The sequence below is a fragment of the Amphibalanus amphitrite genome, unplaced genomic scaffold, assembly GCF_019059575.1.
Source record: "Amphibalanus amphitrite isolate SeventyFive unplaced genomic scaffold, NRLGWU_Aamphi_draft 002047F_arrow, whole genome shotgun sequence".
NCBI classification, from domain to species: domain Eukaryota; kingdom Metazoa; phylum Arthropoda; class Thecostraca; order Balanomorpha; family Balanidae; genus Amphibalanus; species Amphibalanus amphitrite.
In genome coordinates, this window is record NW_024883540.1 from 26,766 (window position 1) to 45,287 (window position 18,522).

At 46.8% G+C, this 18,522-nt stretch overlaps 1 protein-coding gene across 1 annotated transcript in view; it reads left to right on the plus strand.

Annotated features, from left to right (window-relative positions):
• The first annotated feature begins 15,675 nt into the window (after positions 1–15,675).
• The window catches only part of LOC122376188 (voltage-dependent calcium channel subunit alpha-2/delta-1-like), a 34,004-nt gene continuing 31,157 nt past the window's right edge, over positions 15,676–18,522 (plus strand). The window contains exon 1 of the mRNA XM_043355924.1: positions 15,676–15,774. The gene's annotated coding sequence lies outside the window, so the exon portion shown is untranslated. The remainder of the gene's footprint in view (positions 15,775–18,522) is intronic.

Genomic DNA, 18,522 nt, shown 5'->3' on the forward strand with positions numbered 1-18,522 from the left:
GCTCCTTTAGTGTCACGGCGCCCTCTGACTCCGTCTGCGCCGCTCACTTCACGGTCCTCGCTGCCCTGAAGCAGCGACCGCCAGTCGAGGCGCATGTGGCGCAACCAGTCCCGTCCTATCAGCGGTTGGTGTCCGAGTCGGTCGCTGACTACGACATTCAGCCGCCTCCGCTGGCCGTCCTGCCGCACCTCACGGAGCAGGCGGTCGGTCCGCTCCACATTGTGGACTATGTTGACGACGTCTTGGAGGCTGAGCGGCTCCTGCGCCTCCACGGCCCGCTGCAGCACTCGCTCTTGCAGGCGAGGCGTGCAGCCCGCGATGGCCTGGTCCCGCAGGGCCGCGCTGGCCTGCTCGGGCGGGAACTGGCACCGAGCTGCCGCGAGGCGCAGACGGGACAGGAACGCGTCAAACAGCTCGCCTTCCACCATGCGCAACCGCTGAAACGCGAGTCGATCAGCGATGACGTTGCGCTGCGGCGCCAGGTAGCTTCGGAGTTTAGCTACACACGTCGCATAGCAGCCGGTCACTCCAGTTGTCGGCTCCGGGAGCGTGCCGTACACCTCCTGCACTTCGGGTCCGAGCAGGTGCAACAGAATCGCCGTCTTCCTCTCGTCCCCAGTGACGTCCAGGGCCGCCATGTACAGATCCACGCTGTTGAGCCATCGAGGAAAATCCGTCCCCGGCTGGTACGGCCCCACCGCCGGCAGACTCAGTCCAGCCGCCGCCATCCCGTCCGCCGTTGACGTCCACTCGTGGTCCCCTCAAGCCTCCTCACGCCGCGGCCGTCGCCGCGCGACTGAACCGTCAGCTGGCGCCGGCCAAGGTCACTCAGCAGTCAGCACACAGCTGACTCGGGCTCCCTGCCGCCCGTCCCTGGCACCGCCGCTGCGTTTCCCGCGCTTTCCACTCCGGGGGAGTCACGTGACCGCGACGTCACCGAGACACGTGACCACGCGCCTGCGCACTCGACCACCGCACCCGTCCGAAAATGGCCGCCGAGACCCAAAAGCTCGGACAGCGCTGAACACAGGGGGGACTCAACACAAGCCCACTCCGCACTGCCTCACACAGGCTGGCTCGTGGAGACAAGTTTATTGCTGAGGCAATCTGGGCTCATACACGAACTCTGTAGTCTGTGCTGACCGCCACGCGACGACCACCGCACACGGCACACACGGCGCACAACCGCTCCCGACACGCGCGCCAGACGCGCCAGACCGACTCTCTCGAGCCGCCGCGTCTGCGTGCCGGCGCCGCCAGTGGCGTCGCCAGCTTCCGGACGGAGGGGGACAATTCGCGATACCACAGTTATAAACCTGGCTAGATCGGCTCCATGCGCTCAGCAGATCGGCAAATTTGTAGTTAAACAGCCCTGAAGGCACCGGCCAAGTAAGCCACAAGGGACCAAACATCATCTCACATGCTAGGACGTTTCTAATCACAAGTCTAGAAATGAGCGGTTAACCCACGAGCCGCTGGGAGGGGGGTGGAATAAAGCTGCTCCCCCCTTTACGTTTTGTGAATATCTCCGAAACCTGATGAGCTACGAACGTGAAACAATTGGCAAAACTTGGCATGTCATTTCACATGGGATTGACACCAAATTGGAACACAACCTCGGCTAGGTATTCAGGAAGATGTGTGCAAAGTTTCTCTTCTCTTTCTCTTCATGTTGCGACGATATCGTCGCAGAAGTAAGGGGGGGCAACTGTTGCCCCCCTCCCCCCCCCAGCGGCCGGCGGGTGGCGCGAAGGCCCAGTGCAGCGGCCGCCGGGGTAATGAGACCTGACACGCCGAATGCCCATTCTGGCCTAAACGTAATGGGCTCTAAAAAGTGGTCACAAGGGTCTTTAAATTTTCAGGGTAGGTGTAAAATATCAGATTGCGGATGGCCTGAACTTATCCCGACTCCTGACCGCATGGATATTTATTTACTTATGGTGAAAAAATAACTTACGGCACTGAAAGCTTCGCAACTATCCGCCACTTCCTACGCCAGTTATTCAGGAAAAACTGAGGAGAGGGGTTTATTTTATCACCCCTAGTAAGAGGTAGGGTTTGAATTCCATTAAAAGTAGACGGTAACATCAAAAAATAGCATTTCTTTTATATTTCTCAATAAAAATGGTGGGTTCTTTCGTAATGTTAATAAATGTTTATTAGGTAAAAAAAAACTTATAATCTTAGTTGACCATGGCACGATATTTCCAATCTATTTTAAACCTAAACCACCATCCCGTTCGTTCTAGCCCCTCCCGCCTGCCGGGGCTAGGTGACCTCAAAAGGTCAACTTAACGTTTTCGCCTATTGGAGCCATTCTATAACTCAGGAACTACTGGGCCGATCGTGACGAAAACACCACCAGTCGATTCAGCGTATGCGATTTCATCAGCCGTTTCGAATATGGTGACCTCAGGTGACCTCGGTGACCTTGGGCGGTCACATGACCAATGTGGCCTATGGCAGCCATTCTATAACTCAGGAACTACTGGGCTGATCGTGACGAAAACACCACCAGTCGATTCAGCGTATGCGATTTCATCAGCCGTTTCGAATATGGTGACCTCAGGTGACCTCGGTGACCTTGGGAGGTCACGTGACCGTTGTGGCCTATGGCAGCCATTCTATAACTCAGGAACTACTGGGCCGATCGTGACGAAAACACCACCAGTCGATTCAACGTATGCGATTTCATCAGCCGTTTCGAATATGGTGACCTCAGGTGACCTCGGTGACCTTGGGAGGTCACATGACCAATGTGGCCTATGGCAGCCATTCTATAACTCAGGAACTACTGGGCCGATCGTGACGAAAACACCACCAGTCGATTCAGCGTATGCGATTTCATCAGCCGTTTCGAATATGGTGACCTCAGGTGACCTCGGTGACCTTAAGAGGTCACATGACCAATGTGGCCTATTGCAGCCATTCTATAACTCAGGAACTACTGGGCCGATCGTGATGAAAACACCACCAGTCGATTCAGCGTATGCGATTTCATCAGCCGTTTCGAATATGGTGACCCCAGGTGACCTCGGTGACCTTGGGAGGTCACATGACCAATGTGGCCTATGGCAGCCATTCTATAACTCAGGAACTACTGGGCCGATCGTGACGAAAACACCACCAGTCGATTCAGCGTATGCGATTTCATCAGCCGTTTCGAATATGGTGACCTCAGGTGACCTCGGTGACCTTGGGAGGTCACATGACCAATTGTGGGCCGGCCATTTCGGCCGCCCTCGTCGGAGCCGGGGGTCCGCGGATGGTGTTGGCGTCACAGTCGGTAGAGGAGGAGTGAGTGAGTGTATTTAGAGAACATAGGTTTTATGGTGGGTGTCGGGACGCAAGCACGTGACCGGACGGGCAGCCGGCCAGCGAGCCGGCGGTCCCGTGTCGCTATGCGCCCCAGACACCCAGACAGTGAAAAAAGGGAGACAAGACATTGGGGCCTCCATCGGGAGTGGGAGGCCATGATTTCCTTCTCCACATATCTTTCCTCCCCCAACAAGCCGACAAGAGGAGGCGACCAATAAGCAATCACGACCCTAACTGCATAGATCCACGTATGACACCGCGCATGGAACGCCAGGTACGACTGCTGCTGCTGCTGCAGGTACGGCTGCTGCTGCTACTGGTACTGGTACGCCTGTTGTTGCTACTACTGCTGCTGCTATTGTCGCTGCTCTCCGATTCGGTTTTGTCGTCATCGCTAGTCGTCGTCGTTATCGTTGTCGCCATGTTTTGTCGTTGTCGATGTTATGCGCCAGGCACCTCTGCGGGTAGATGATGTCCGAGTTGATCGTGAGGGGCAGCGGCCAGGGTGCGCCGTGACAGTGTGGCCACACCTGTCAACGGAGCGTTGGCTGCCGCCGCACAGCACCGATACCGGAGACGTCAGCGTACCGGAAGCTGGTGGAATTGGCGAGGGTGTTGGTGACCCCTTTGATCGACAGCGCGTTGATGGCGGCGATGGTGCGCTCAGCCATGTTGATGGCGGCTGGCACGGGCGACGAGAGTGACGGACGAACGGACGGAGAACAGCGAAGCACGATGAGCAGATGAGGTAGCAGCGACGGCAGGCGGCCATGTGGGTCAGCCAGGCGTTGGCTTTGGACCTAGGCCACCTGCTGGTTGCAGTTGCAGCCGTTGCAGTCGGTGATGGCGTCCGCAGTTGCAGTGTGTGATTCGTGGACTAGACGCAGAGCGACTGAGACAGCCAGACGGATCGACGATGAGCGTCCGATCCCATCATGACTATGATCAGCCAGCTTTTGCAGACCGTGATGCGTATCGGCGTTTCTCCGTAGTCGATGCTCGGGGAGTCAGATAGTGGCCACTCCCAGATGGGTAACAGAAACTCAAGGACTGTAATAGAAAAAGAACCGAATTAAAATGTGCCGAAACAATGCCCCAACATATACATCATACAAAACAGTCATTCATATTTACAGCTGTACAGTACAACATTTGTACAAAAGGCACGTAGCACTGGGCGACATAAGTGTCGTAATGCTTCCCCAGGCGTGCCACGGAACCCATGGACTTTCAAAGGCCAAAACACTCGGGTCCGTAGGACATTCGAATTGGTTTCCGTGTCCAAGTATTCAAACATGCATCCACATACACTTTTTGTTAAAATGTTGTGCTATCGCTGTGCCGGTCAGTGATACATTTTCCCTGGTGTGTGATAACAATTGTGTATAAAACGGCAGTATGAACTTTGTGAAGGCTGAACATTCATTGGAAGACATCATGGTATAAATGACACGGAAGACATGTTTTTGACACAGCGGATAGCAAAACATTGAATGATTTTAAAAACGGGCAGCACCGCCGGTCAGTCGATCGAGAGATCGTTTACGTCGCAAAGTGAGTAGTAAGGGAGAAAAAATGGGGCTAATGAGCCAATGACTATAGCAAAAGACCGGTTTTAATAGTACTGCCAAGTGACTTACTTTAACGAATAAATTGAAGAGGCCAATGTTTTTAGTGGGTTTAAGTGTTATTGGAATATCTAACTATTGTGTTAGAACTTACTTAGTTGTTCAATAAAAAAATATATGGTTGAAAAAATGAAGTCCTTTTAAAGAGTGGCGTCTTCTGAACGAGTGCATCTGTGTATTACGTCATACCCGTGAAATCGTTTGGGAAGGCATGCAAACAGCAATACTTCTAATGTAGTTATATCGCTGGTAAATTGTTGAATTGGCAAACTTTCTGTGGACAATTTTTTATTGCCACTTATTACTTTCGCTGGTGTAAATTGTTCAGAATGGCCAAAAGTTATTGGTCAATGTTATAGAAGTCGTTTTTTTTTTTACCAGATGACCAAAATTAAAGCTAATCAGTAGTTAGTTCGATAAAGTATACTGTAAATTAATTGGGAATATCGAGAAGCATGCATGTCCTTTGGGTATTATTTGACGCTGCACTCGTTCCGCCACAAGAAGCACGAACCTGAAAAAGAAACAACGCTAATGTGTCAGTATCAAGACATTTTTGACATTGCAACATATGTAAAGAAATGAAAGATGGCAACAGCAAGCGACAACATAGGTTTTGGCAATCATACAAATGAGAATCATTCACCTCTCATACTAGCATATATATCGTGGATGCTTTATTTACAATGAATTGAGCTCAATGAAATTGCAATTGCTCTCTTCCGTTTACATTGAGTAAACCTTTTGCTCAGCCTTTGGCTGGCGGTGTGCGCGAGGGACGTAATCATCAACCTTCGTTCGCATCACGTGAAATGGGATCTCTGTCACCATTTTTGGCCGTACGTCGGCTATTTACATGCGCGGGAGGGACCTCGTCAACCTCATTGTAACGCAGCATGTCTTCTGCAGGCAAATAATATATTTGAGCGCTAAATGGGCGCTATGTGAGCGCTATGTTCCTTCTTGACGGTCTGGGGGGCGTATGTTTTTGCGAGACCAGAGGTTATATACCGCAGGTGATCAGCCTGACTAACTTCTCGGCCTGCTCGACAATTTCGCCAATCTTCCTCCAGCCGTGTAAGATCACTCTGGTCGAACCCATTCTCTTCAGAAGGAGTCACCAACGTCCCTGGCTTTGCCGGCAGTGTAACAGGTGAACGTGCACCGTTGTTGCTGCTCTGTGAGGCATTACTCACGGAACGAATGGCAGATTCGTTGCTGAGAGACTGTGAGTCGACGCAGGTGTCGATTTGATCGTCTTCTTGACGATTGATATTACGGTGCTCTTGTGTACTTGTGCACTGCCTTGGTGCACATTTCCAAAATCTGTGAGCACTTTGGTTCATGTGAAGACGACAGGAGTCTACATACTTTTTAACATCGGAGTATATGTTCCTCCAGTAAAATTGAACTCGAATTTTGGAAAGAATGTTTCTAAATAACTTTTGTCCTGACGAAAAAGTGTCATGGACTTTCTCAAGCATCAGTTTTTTCATTGAATTTGGAACTACAAGCTGTTTCATAAACTGACGAATCTTCGAATTTTGTTTGGCTACATGGTAAAGTAGGCCATCTGAACCTAAGAAAAAGTTGGAAAGAGATTCATTCAGCTTCAGATCAGGGCCTTTAGCTTTCGGTTTCACGAGGCGATCAATGATTGGCATCAAATCTGGGTCTTTTCGCTGTTCAGCTTTGATTTTCTCCTTTGTCCATCCTGCGGTTTCTGCACAGACATGGCCAAGAAAGTCTGCTTTGTTTTGCATATCTAATTCGGCACTAGACGAATGATCAGATGTAACATTCAAAATACCTGGTAGATAAGTGACATCAAAATCATACTCTGATAGTTTTACTAACCATTTCTTTAAGCGACCGCTAAGATGAGTTGACTTGAAAATACATTTTAATGGTGAATGATCTGTCATGACATGAGTGACATGACCTAAAAGATAAGATCGCAAATGATCAAAAGACCATAAAATTGCAAGGCATTTCTTTTCTGAAGTTGAAAAATTTATTTCAGCTTTGCTAAGCTGTCGACTAATAAAAGCGATTGGGTGAAATTCATCACCATATTTTTGTTCAAGTACGCCACTAATGGCGAAATCACTTGTATGTGTAAATAGGTAGAAGTCTTTTTCGAAATTTGGAAATTTTAATAAAGCGCATTTTCGTAGTGACCTTTTTATCGATGAGAATGCTTTTTCGCACTCTTTTGACCAAATAAAATCAACATTTTTCTTTGTCAAATGAATTAACGGAGCAGTAAGCTCAGCCAGTTTTGGAATGTGTCTGCGATAATAGTTCGCAAACCGAAGAAAAATACGAACATCTTTCGCTGTTTCTGGTACAGGAAAATCTTGTACCGCTTGTAATTTGGATGCATCTGGACGAATTCCATGTTTGTCAAGTATGAAACCCAGATACTTTACCTGAGATTTCATAAATTCACACTTTTCGGGGTTGATCACAAGATGAATTTCTTCTAAACGAGAACATATATTGTCGAGTTTTTCTAAATGCTCGTCGTACGTTTTGCTAGCGATAAGAATATTGTCAATATATAGAAATGCATCTATGCCTTGTAGACTACTGAGTGCAATTTGCAACCCTCTGTTGAGAACGGAGGAACTTGAACGAAGACCCATTGGTTTATCGTTCATATGATGTTTGTCGTCATCATTTGCAAAATCCGTAGAATGATTTGAAGATTCATTCAAAGAAATTTTGTGGAATGAACTAAGCAGATCCAGGGTAGAGAAAACTTCACAGTCAGAAAGTTGATCTTTTGATGTAAATGAACGAGAAAACTTGTCATCCTTGATTTTGGAGTTGAGAAGTCGCAAATCTGAAACAAGGCGATAATCACTATTTGATTTCTTGATAAGAATGATTGGAGAGTTATATGGTGAAACTAATGGTTTGATAACTTTGGCTGTTACCATGCGTTCTATATCTTCCTTCGTTATCTGCCGATGAGCAAATGGGGGACTTGTTCGTTGATCAGCCGGAGTGTGGTCTGTGAATCCATTGTGATTTTTGTAACCATATGTCGGTTGCATGTCAGAAATATCATTTCCAAAGACATGTCTATGTTTGTCTAATAGTTCACGGAGTTTAAAACGAAAGTGTATTGGGATGTGTTTCAAATCAATGTCACTGACAGACCTGTGCCCTGACGTCCTCGGGATAGAGGTCGTCGGATTGTTTATCTCTGTTCTGCGTCCGGTGTCTGACGCAGCCCAGTCAGGCCCAGCGACCGTTTTTTGTTGTGGCGAGACGCTGGCGGAATTGGGAACAGACGGCACTGTTTGACAGTTGGCATTGACTGACCCATGGTACTGAGCAAGGTCAGCGTCCTGTCTGATGGGATGGGGTCGGTCTGTGACCTGACTGAAGGGGTACTTTTTGGTCGGATGGGCTTGTGCGATTCTCTGATTTTTTCTCAAAATGATTGGGTCACTTGAAGCATTAATCACGCGTACAAGCGTGCCTGAATTTTCTAAGAAATTGATAGAACGGGCAACCTCAATGTCTCGAATACTTTGATCACAATGCGTTTGAATTAGGTATGGAAAATCATTTGGTTGTAGAAAATGTGGTAATTTAACACGTACAAATTTTTCGCTGTAACCAGAAATTTCCACTGTTTGTTTCACGAACAATGGATATGACTTTTCGTCATCAATAGTTAATGCATGTTTTTCTGCAGTTGTGAACATGTCTACCATTTTATCAGGATAAACGATTTGATCGACAGATTTTTCATTGTCCTTTGTTGATAAAAGAAAACGTACTCTTTTACGTCTTTTGGGACTCAGACGTTTTGAGCGTTTTTCGACTACATTGGAAGAAAGAATTGGTTTTAGAAAGTTCACCGTACGACTCGATGGATTGTAAATCAATTTGTGAGCAATGATAAAATCGATTCCGAGAATTATATCGCATTTGAATGGCAAACTTTTTGCTGAAATGAAAAATTTGTGTTGAACTGTTTGACCAAGAATGCTAATGTTCAGATTGACTTCACCTACAACGTCAATAGGATTTCCAGTAACATCAAGAATAGAGACACTGGGAGGTTCGTAAGCTACTTTTAAACCAGATTTTTGCAGACATTTTTCTGAAACTAAAGAGACACTACTTCCACTATCATAAAGAGCTGAACAAGCTTGACCCGAAATTTTGACGTCACGTAAAACCGGGGGATGTGCTGAACGGTCCCTGTCATCTGAAGCAACGCTCACGCACTCATCCCCTAGTGCAGTGAGCGGAACCCGTTTGGGCTCAGAGAACGACAGTTTCGACGCGGTGAAAAGTTTCGGTGAGAGCTAGAAAATTCATGGTGATAAGAATTTGAAAAATAATGACTTCTTTCTTGACAGCAATGATGCGAAGAGTGAAGTGATTTCGAGCGAACAGGTGGATAACGGTATTTTTGCTGACGAGATTGACGATCACGTCCTCGGCTCTGAGATTGTGATGGATTTTGATTTTGTTGAGCAACAAGCTCTTCCGCTACAGCTAATTCTAAATGAGCAATTCGCCTTAAAATATCGTTCATCTGGGTATTGTACTCAACACTAAAATTCCTGGTAGCATCTTCCATGGTTAGCCTAGCAAATAATGAAAAATCACATGTAGATAAACGAATGGAACTAAATATCAAATCTCAAATCTCAAATTTCAAACATTACAAATAGCAAATGAAATTAATTTAAAGAGAACTCACCTGAAGCCAAAAATCCTCCACCGACAACCAACCACCACCGCTGGCACCAATTGTGGGCCGGCCATTTCGGCCGCCCTCGTCGGAGCCGGGGGTCCGCGGATGGTGTTGGCGTCACAGTCGGTGAGGAGGAGTGAGTGAGTGTATTTAGAGAACATAGGTTTTATGGTGGGTGTCGGGACGCAAGCACGTGACCGGACGGGCAGCCGGCCAGCGAGCCGGCGGTCCCGTGTCGCTATGCGCCCCAGACACCCAGACAGTGAAAAAAGGGAGACAAGACATTGGGGCCTCCATCGGGAGTGGGAGGCCATGATTTCCTTCTCCACACAATGTGGCCTATGGCAGCCATTCTATAACTCAGGAACTACTGGGCCGATCGTGACGAAAACACCACCAGTCGATTCAGCGTATGCGATTTCATCAGCCGTTTCGAATATGGTGACCTCAGGTGACCTCGGTGACCTTAAGAGGTCACATGACCAATGTGGCCTATTGCAGCCATTCTATAACTCAGGAACTACTGGGCCGATCGTGATGAAAACACCACCAGTCGATTCAGCGTATGCGATTTCATCAGCCGTTTCGAATATGGTGACCTCAGGTGACCTCGGTGACCTTGGGAGGTCACATGACCAATGTGGCCTATGGCAGCCATTCTATAACTCAGGAACTACTGGGCCGATCGTGACGAAAACACGACCAGTCGATTCAGCGTATGCGATTTCATCAGCCGTTTTGAATATGGTGACCTCAGGTGACCTCGGTGACCTTGGGAGGTCACATGACCGTTGTGGCCTATGGCAGCCATTCTATAACTCAGGAACTACTGGGCTGATCGTGACGAAAACACCACCAGTCGATTCAGCGTATGCGATTTCATCAGCCGTTTCGAATATGGTGACCTCAGGTGACCTCGGTGACCTTGGGAGGTCACATGACCAATGTGGCCTATGGCAGCCATTCTATAACTCAGGAACTACTGGGCCGATCGTGACGAAAACACCACCAGTCGATTCAGCGTATGCGATTTCATCAGCCGTTTCGAATATGGTGACCTCAGGTGACCTCGGTGACCTTAAGAGGTCACATGACCAATGTGGCCTATTGCAGCCATTCTATAACTCAGGAACTACTGGGCCGATCGTGATGAAAACACCACCAGTCGATTCAGCGTATGCGATTTCATCAGCCGTTTCGAATATGGTGACCTCAGGTGACCTCGGTGACCTTGGGAGGTCACATGACCAATGTGGCCTATGGCAGCCATTCTATAACTCAGGAACTACTGGGCCGATCGTGACGAAAACACGACCAGTCGATTCAGCGTATGCGATTTCATCAGCCGTTTTGAATATGGTGACCTCAGGTGACCTCGGTGACCTTGGGAGGTCACATGACCGTTGTGGCCTATGGCAGCCATTCTATAACTCAGGAACTACTGGGCTGATCGTGACGAAAACACCACCAGTCGATTCAGCGTATGCGATTTCATCAGCCGTTTCGAATATGGTGACCTCAGGTGACCTCGGTGACCTTAAGAGGTCACATGACCAATGTGGCCTATTGCAGCCATTCTATAACTCAGGAACTACTGGGCTGATCGTGATGAAAACACCACCAGTCGATTCAGCGTATGCGATTTCATCAGCCGTTTCGAATATGGTGACCCCAGGTGACCTCGGTGACCTTGGGAGGTCACATGACCAATGTGGCCTATGGCAGCCACTCTATAACTCAGGAACTACTGGGCCGATCGTGACGAAAACACGACCAGTCGATTCAGCGTATGCGATTTCATCAGCCGATTTGAATATGGTGACCTCAGGTGACCTCGGTGACCTTGGGAGGTCACATGACCGTTGTGGCCCATGGCAGCCATTCCTCCCAAGGTCACCGAGGTCACCTGAGGTCACCATATTCGAAACGGCTAGAGAAATCGCATACGCTGAATCGACTGGTGATGTTTTCGTCACGATCGGCCCAGTAGTTCCTGAGTTATAGAATGGCTGCCATAGGCCACAACGGTCATGTGACCTCCCAAGGTCACCGAGGTCACCTGAGGTCACCATATTCGAAACGGCTGATGAAATCGCATACGTTGAATCAACTGGTGGTGATTTCATCACGATCGGCTCGGTAGTTCCTGAGTTATAGAATGGCTGCCATAGGCCACAACGTTCATGTGACCTCCCAAGGTCACCGAGGTCACCATATTCGAAACGGCTGATGAAATCGCATACGCTGAATCGACTGGTGGTGTTTTCGTCACGATCAGCCCCGTAGTTCCTGAGTTATAGAATGGCTGTCATAGGCCACAGCGGTCATGCGACCTCCCAAGGTCACCAAGGTCACCTGAGGTCACCATATTCGAAACGGCTGATGAAATCGCATATGCTGATTCGACTGGTGGTGTTTTCGTCACGATCGGCCCAGTAGTTCCTGAGTTATAGAATGGCTGCAATAGGCCACATTGGTCATGTGACCTCCCAAGGTCACCGAGGTCACTTGAGGTCACCATAATCGAAACGGCTGATGAAATCGCATACGCTGAATCGACTGGTCGTGTTTTCGTCACAATCGGCCCAGTAGTTCCTGAGTTATAGAATGGCTGCCATAGGCCACATTGGTCATGTGACCTCCCAAGGTCACCGAGGTCACCTGAGGTCACCATATTCAAAACAGCTGATGAAATCGCATACGCTGAATCGACTGGTGGTGTTTTCGTCACGATCGGCCCAGTAGTTCCTGAGTTATAGAATGGCTGCCATAGGCCACATTGGTCATGTGGCCTCCCAAGGTCACCGAGGTCACCTGAGGTCATCATATTCGAAACGGCTCATGAAATCGCATACGCTGAATCGACTGGTGGTGTTTTCGTCACGATCGGCCCAGTAGTTCCTGAGTTATAGAATGGCTGCCATAGGCCACAGCGGTCATGTGACCTCCCAAGGTCACCGAGGTCACCTGATGTCACCATATTCGAAACGGCTGATGAAATCGCATACGCTGATTCGACTGGTGCTGTTTTCGTCACGATCGGCCCAGTAGTTCCTGAGTTATAGAATGGCTGCCATAGGCCACAACGGTCATGTGACCTCCCAAGGTCAACGAGGTCACCTGAGGTCACCATATTCGAAACGGCTGATGAAATCGCATACACTGATTCGACTGGTGGTGTTTTCGTCGCGATCGGCCCAGTAGTTCCTGAGTTATAGAATGGCTGCCATAGGCCACATTGGTCATGTGACCGCCCAAGGTCACCGAGGTCACCCGAGGTCACCATATTCGAAACGGCTGATGAAATCACATACGCTGATTCGACTGGTGGTGTTTTCGTCGCGATCAGCCCAGTAGTTCCTGAGTTAAAGAATGGCTGCCATAGGCCACATTGGTCATGTGACCGCCCAAGGTCACCGAGGTCACCTGAGGTCACCATATTCGAAACGACTGATGAAATCGCATACGCTGAATTGACTGGTGGTGTTTTCGTCACGATCGGCCCAGTAGTTCCTGAGTTATAGAATGGCTGCCATAGGCCACATTGGTCATGTGGCCTCCCAAGGTTACCGAGGTCACCTGAGGTCACCATATTCGAAACGGCTGATGAAATCGCATACGCTGAATCGACTGGTGGTGTTTTTGTCACGATCGGCCCAGTAGTTCCTGAGTTATAGAATGGCTGCCATAGGCCACAGCGGTCATGTGACCTCCCAAGGTCACCGAGGTCACCTGATGTCACCATATTCGAAACGGCTGATGAAATCGCATACGCTGAATCGACTGGTGGTGTTTTCGTCACGATCGGCTCAGTAGTTCCTGAGTTATAGAATGGCTGCAATAGGCGAAAACGTAAAGTTGACCTTTTGAGGTCACCGAGGTCATTTGAGGTCACCATATTCGAAACGGCTGATGAAATTGCATACGCTGATTCGACTGGTGGTGTTTTCGTCGCGATCGGCCCAGTAGTTCCTGAGTTATAGAATGGCTGCCATATGCCACATTGGTCATGTGACCGCCCAAGGTCACCGAGGTCACCTGAGGTCACCATATTCGAAACGGCTGATGAAACCGCATACGTTGAATCGACTGGTGGTGTTTTCGTCACGATCGGCCCAGTAGTTCCTGAGTTATAGAATGGCTGCAATAGGCCACATTGGTCATGTGGCCTCCCAAGGTCACCGAGGTCACCTGAGGTCACCATATTCGAAACGGCTGATGAAATTGCATACGCTGAATCGACTGGTGGTGTTTTCGTCACGATCGGCCCAGTAGCTCCTGAGTTATAGAATGGCTGCCATAGGCCACAGCGGTCATGTGACCTCCCAAGGTCACCGAGGTCACCTGAGGTCACCATATTCGAAACGGCTGATGAAATCGCATATGCTGAATCGACTGGTGGTGTTTTCGTCACGATCGGCCCAGTAGTTCCTGAGTTATAGAATGACTGCCATAGGCCACATTGGTCATGTGGCCTCCCAAGGTTACCGAGGTCACCTGAGGTCACCATATTCGCAACGGCTGATGAAATCGCATACGCTGAATCGACTGGTGGTGTTTTCGTCACGATCGGCCCAGTAGTTCCTGAGTTATAGAATGGCTGCCATAGGCCACATTGGTCATGTGGCCTCTCAAGGTCACCGAGGTCACCTGAGGTCACCATATTCGAAACGGCTGATGAAATCGCATACGCTGAATCGACTGGTGGTGTTTCGTCACGATCCGCCCAGTAGTTCCTGAGTTATAGAATGGCTGCCATAGGCCACAGCGGTCATGTGACCTCCCAAGGTCACCGAGGTCACCTAATGTCACCATATTCGAAACGGCTGATGAAATCGCATACGCTGATTCGACTGGTGGTGTTTTCGTCACGATCGGCCCAGTAGTTCCTGAGTTATAGAATGGCTGCAATAGGCGAAAACGTAAAGTTGACCTTTTGAGGTCACTGAGGTCACTTGAGGTCACCATATTCGAAACGGCTGGTGAAATCGCATACGCTGATTCGACTGGTGGTGTTTTCGTCGCGATTGGCCCAGTAGTTCCTGAGTTATAGAATGGCTGCAATAGGCGTCAATGCCGAGTTGACCTCTTGAGGTCATCGAGGTCACCTGGGGTCACGAGCTTCGAAACGACTGATAAAATCGTACCTCCTGATTCGAATGGTGTTTCGTTCGTTCCGATCGGTCCAGTAGTTCCTGAGTTATAGAATGGCTGCAAGGGTGGCGGTCGAATAGTGTTGTCCATTCTTGGTAGCATGGAACAGCGTATTTCGTTTTAGCAACCAAGGAGAGGCGCTACCCGGAGATGCTTCTTTCTACCCCAAACCAAAGCAAACAAACCTAACCTGACCTGACGAGACCTGACCTAATCTAACACACGTAAATATGTAACGCCCTCACGGCAGTTGCCGACTGTCTAATTTCCAAATGTTTTACCTAGATACGAGCATTAGCCCTCACGACAGTTGCCGGCTGGCCAGATGCTACTTAAAAAACAAATGCGTGTTAAACACTTCAGGCTGACCCGCTGCGAGTCAGCGACCTTTATTAGATTTCGAGGTGGGTACACTCGGCACACTTACTACTAAGCCACGAAGATAGCTGGTCATCGTAAGCCAGTTTTTTAATGATGAAATTGGGCATTCTCCGGGCAGCGCCTCTCTTTGGTTGCAAAAAGAAAATACGCCATGGAACATGGTATCCGGCTTTGAGTCGATGATGTGAAAGAAAATCAATAATATGACGTCATTTTCATATAACTTGTCCTATTGAAGTGCATTTACCATAAATTGTTTGATTTATATTCAATTTGTATTGCAAAATATGATAATGTGTCGAAAAAAATTCAATTGTAAAGCAAAATGACTGTATTTATTGTTTTAGACGTCATTTTTTTGTCTCCTCCGATTCTCATCGGGAGGCCATCTTTCCTTAGGTGACATTTATGACACTTTCGCCGCATTTCATCACATCTTTTGGTAATTGTTTAGTTTATTGACGTTTGTTGATAGGGTATCGGCATTTATGTAGCATTTATTTTTCGGCACGGGTATTTTTGGAGGGAAGGGGTAGAGGGGGATGACTTTATGATAGGAGCTTTTAGGTAAGACTCTTGTGCTACTTGGCACACCTTGATATTTGCAATTTTCTTCAGTCTCTTCTGTTAACTTTCAAGTGAGGCAAATCTATTTTTGGATTCCCTACATTACTGCTTTGGTGTCTGGTGCTTCTCACAGGTCAATGATTGTACATCATATTCATAACATAACATAACATAACATATATTTCCATGCAACAACAGGCCACATGGGCCCAACAAGGTTACATGCACATGTAAATCAATGCACATAAACTCACATGATACAGACATATCTCACATACATCGATAAACAATCTCCTTTCACTACATTTCATAAATATCCCGACACGAATAAAAAAGAAGAAAAAAGAAAAAAAGTGTTGGATTTCATTTCAAGTGTCAAAAACTAGGCCACTTTCTGCAAAGAATAAATCAATTCCATTCTTGAATTGCTGGATGGAGGAACTATCGATAACCAAAGATGGTAAGCCATTCCAAATATCTACGACCCTACTGGTGAAAAAAGATTGTCTTAAGCACGTTCTTGTATACTTCTTTTTCAGTTTACATTTATGTCCCCTCGTAGAATGCGAATTTATCGTAAACATATTCTGAAAGTCAAGTTTGTCAATACCCTTGTAAATCTTGAACAGTTCGATTAAATCTCCCCTTACTCTCCGGTAATTTAGCGAGAACATGTTAAGTGACACAAGTCTATCTTTGTAACTCATTTGAGCTAAGCCCCGCACCATCCTAGTTGCCTTTCTCTGAACCCGTTCTAATAATGTTACATCTTTTTTAAAAGAAGAATGGCAAGCTTGTGCACAATATTCTAAATGTGGCCTAACATAGGCACAGTAAAGTTTCTTCATGACCTCCTTACTTTTATAAGTGACATTTTTGTTTATAATTCCCAACATCTTAAGGGCCTTCTTCCGTGCCTCCTGACAATGGCGGCTAAATTTCAAATCATCTGTGATCAAAACCCCCAAATCTTTTTCTTCATGAACATTTCGAAGTGTCTCACCATTTATGTTATATAGATCATCACCATATCCCCCCAAGTGGAGGACTTTACATTTTTCTATATTAAATTCCATCTGCCATTCTCGAGTCCAATCATGAAGAGTATTCAAATCTAATTGTAGTGCTTCCTTGTCGTTTTCGGAAGTAATTTCCCTTGCTAATTTAATGTCATCGGCAAACTTCCAAAGTTTGCTCGTTAGCTTCGAGTCTATCAAATTTACAAAAATGATAAACAATAAAGGGGCTAGGACCGTACCCTGAGGTACACCACTTCTAACATCCTTCCAATCCGCTTCATGTCCGTTAAGTATTACTCTCTGTTTACGTGCTAATAACCAGCTCTCAATCCAGTTGAGTAAAGCCCCGCTAAGTCCATGAATTTCTAATGATGTTAGTAATCTTCTATGGGGAACTTTATCAAAAGCCTTACAAAAATCTAAATAGACTACTGATACATTTTTACCTCTATCTACAAGGTCTGTTACATGCTCAAGGAAATCTAATAAATTTGTCAAACATGAACGACCACTTCTAAACCCGTGTTGAGATGGCAACAGAAGAGCTTCTCGCTCCAAATGTGCCAGTGTGTGTTTTTTTTTATTATCTTTTCGATTATTTTACATACAAGAGAAGTGAGACTGACTGGCCTGTAATTTCCTACCACTGTTTTGTCTCCGCCTTTTAATATTGGCACTACGTTAGCATGTTTCCAATCATCAGGAATTTGACCAGTATCTAAAGAGTTTTTAAAAATAATATAAAGTGGCATGGACAGCTCTTTCGCTGCTTCCTTCAAAATTCTAGCAGATATACCATCTGGACCACCTGTGTTATTTATTTTGAGGTTCTGTAAACATTTCAGAATGTCCTCATGATTAACCCGCGCCCCACTGGGGGAGCTATTTATAGCCCCCCCTCCCGTTTTTCTGCAATAACTTCCAAACCGCTTGACGAATCGACGCCAAACTTTCAGTACCTTCGGCTGCATCAATTTGACACCTTGTGTCAAAATTTGAACTTCGTAGCTACCATAGGTCGGCCGGAAATGACGTCAGAGTGACGTCATGTTCGTCCGATTTCGACGCAAAACATTGAACCACGGCAATCGCTCCCAAGAGCTCAGTTTTTAAGCTAGATCCAATTTCTTTGCATGAAAGGACTCAGAATTGACCGCGCTATCAAACTGCTATCTCGGATTTTCAAAATTTTGAAAATTTCGAAAATTTTATATAATAATATTCAAAATTTATATTTTTATATTTTTTTCAAAAAGTTTTTGACTTTTCGAAAAAACCGGATTATATGTGACAGAACGCATGATTATGACTAACTCTAGCAAGTTTTAGCTAAATATCTTCAAAAATGGCCAAGTTATACGCATTATTGCAAAAAATTCACAATTATTAATTTTTCAAATCAAATTTTCAGTACGTATTTGGCATCGTACACCAATATAAATGGCACCATCGTGTTCCTGAGCTCAAACTGCATCCAATAGACACCTTTTTTGTTGAAAAATTTCAACTTCAAAATTTGACCTTTTTTGACCTGAAAGTGACCTGACCTAAAGTAATTTCGACTCAAAATGACCTTGAATGACACAGACGACATCAAATTCGAAATCTATGGCCTAAATGGACCATAAAACATGTGTCACGTGACCGACGCATGATATAATATTTTCGTGACCTGTGATGACCTGACCCTGACCTGAAAATCAAAGTACAAGTTTGGTACCCTCAAGGT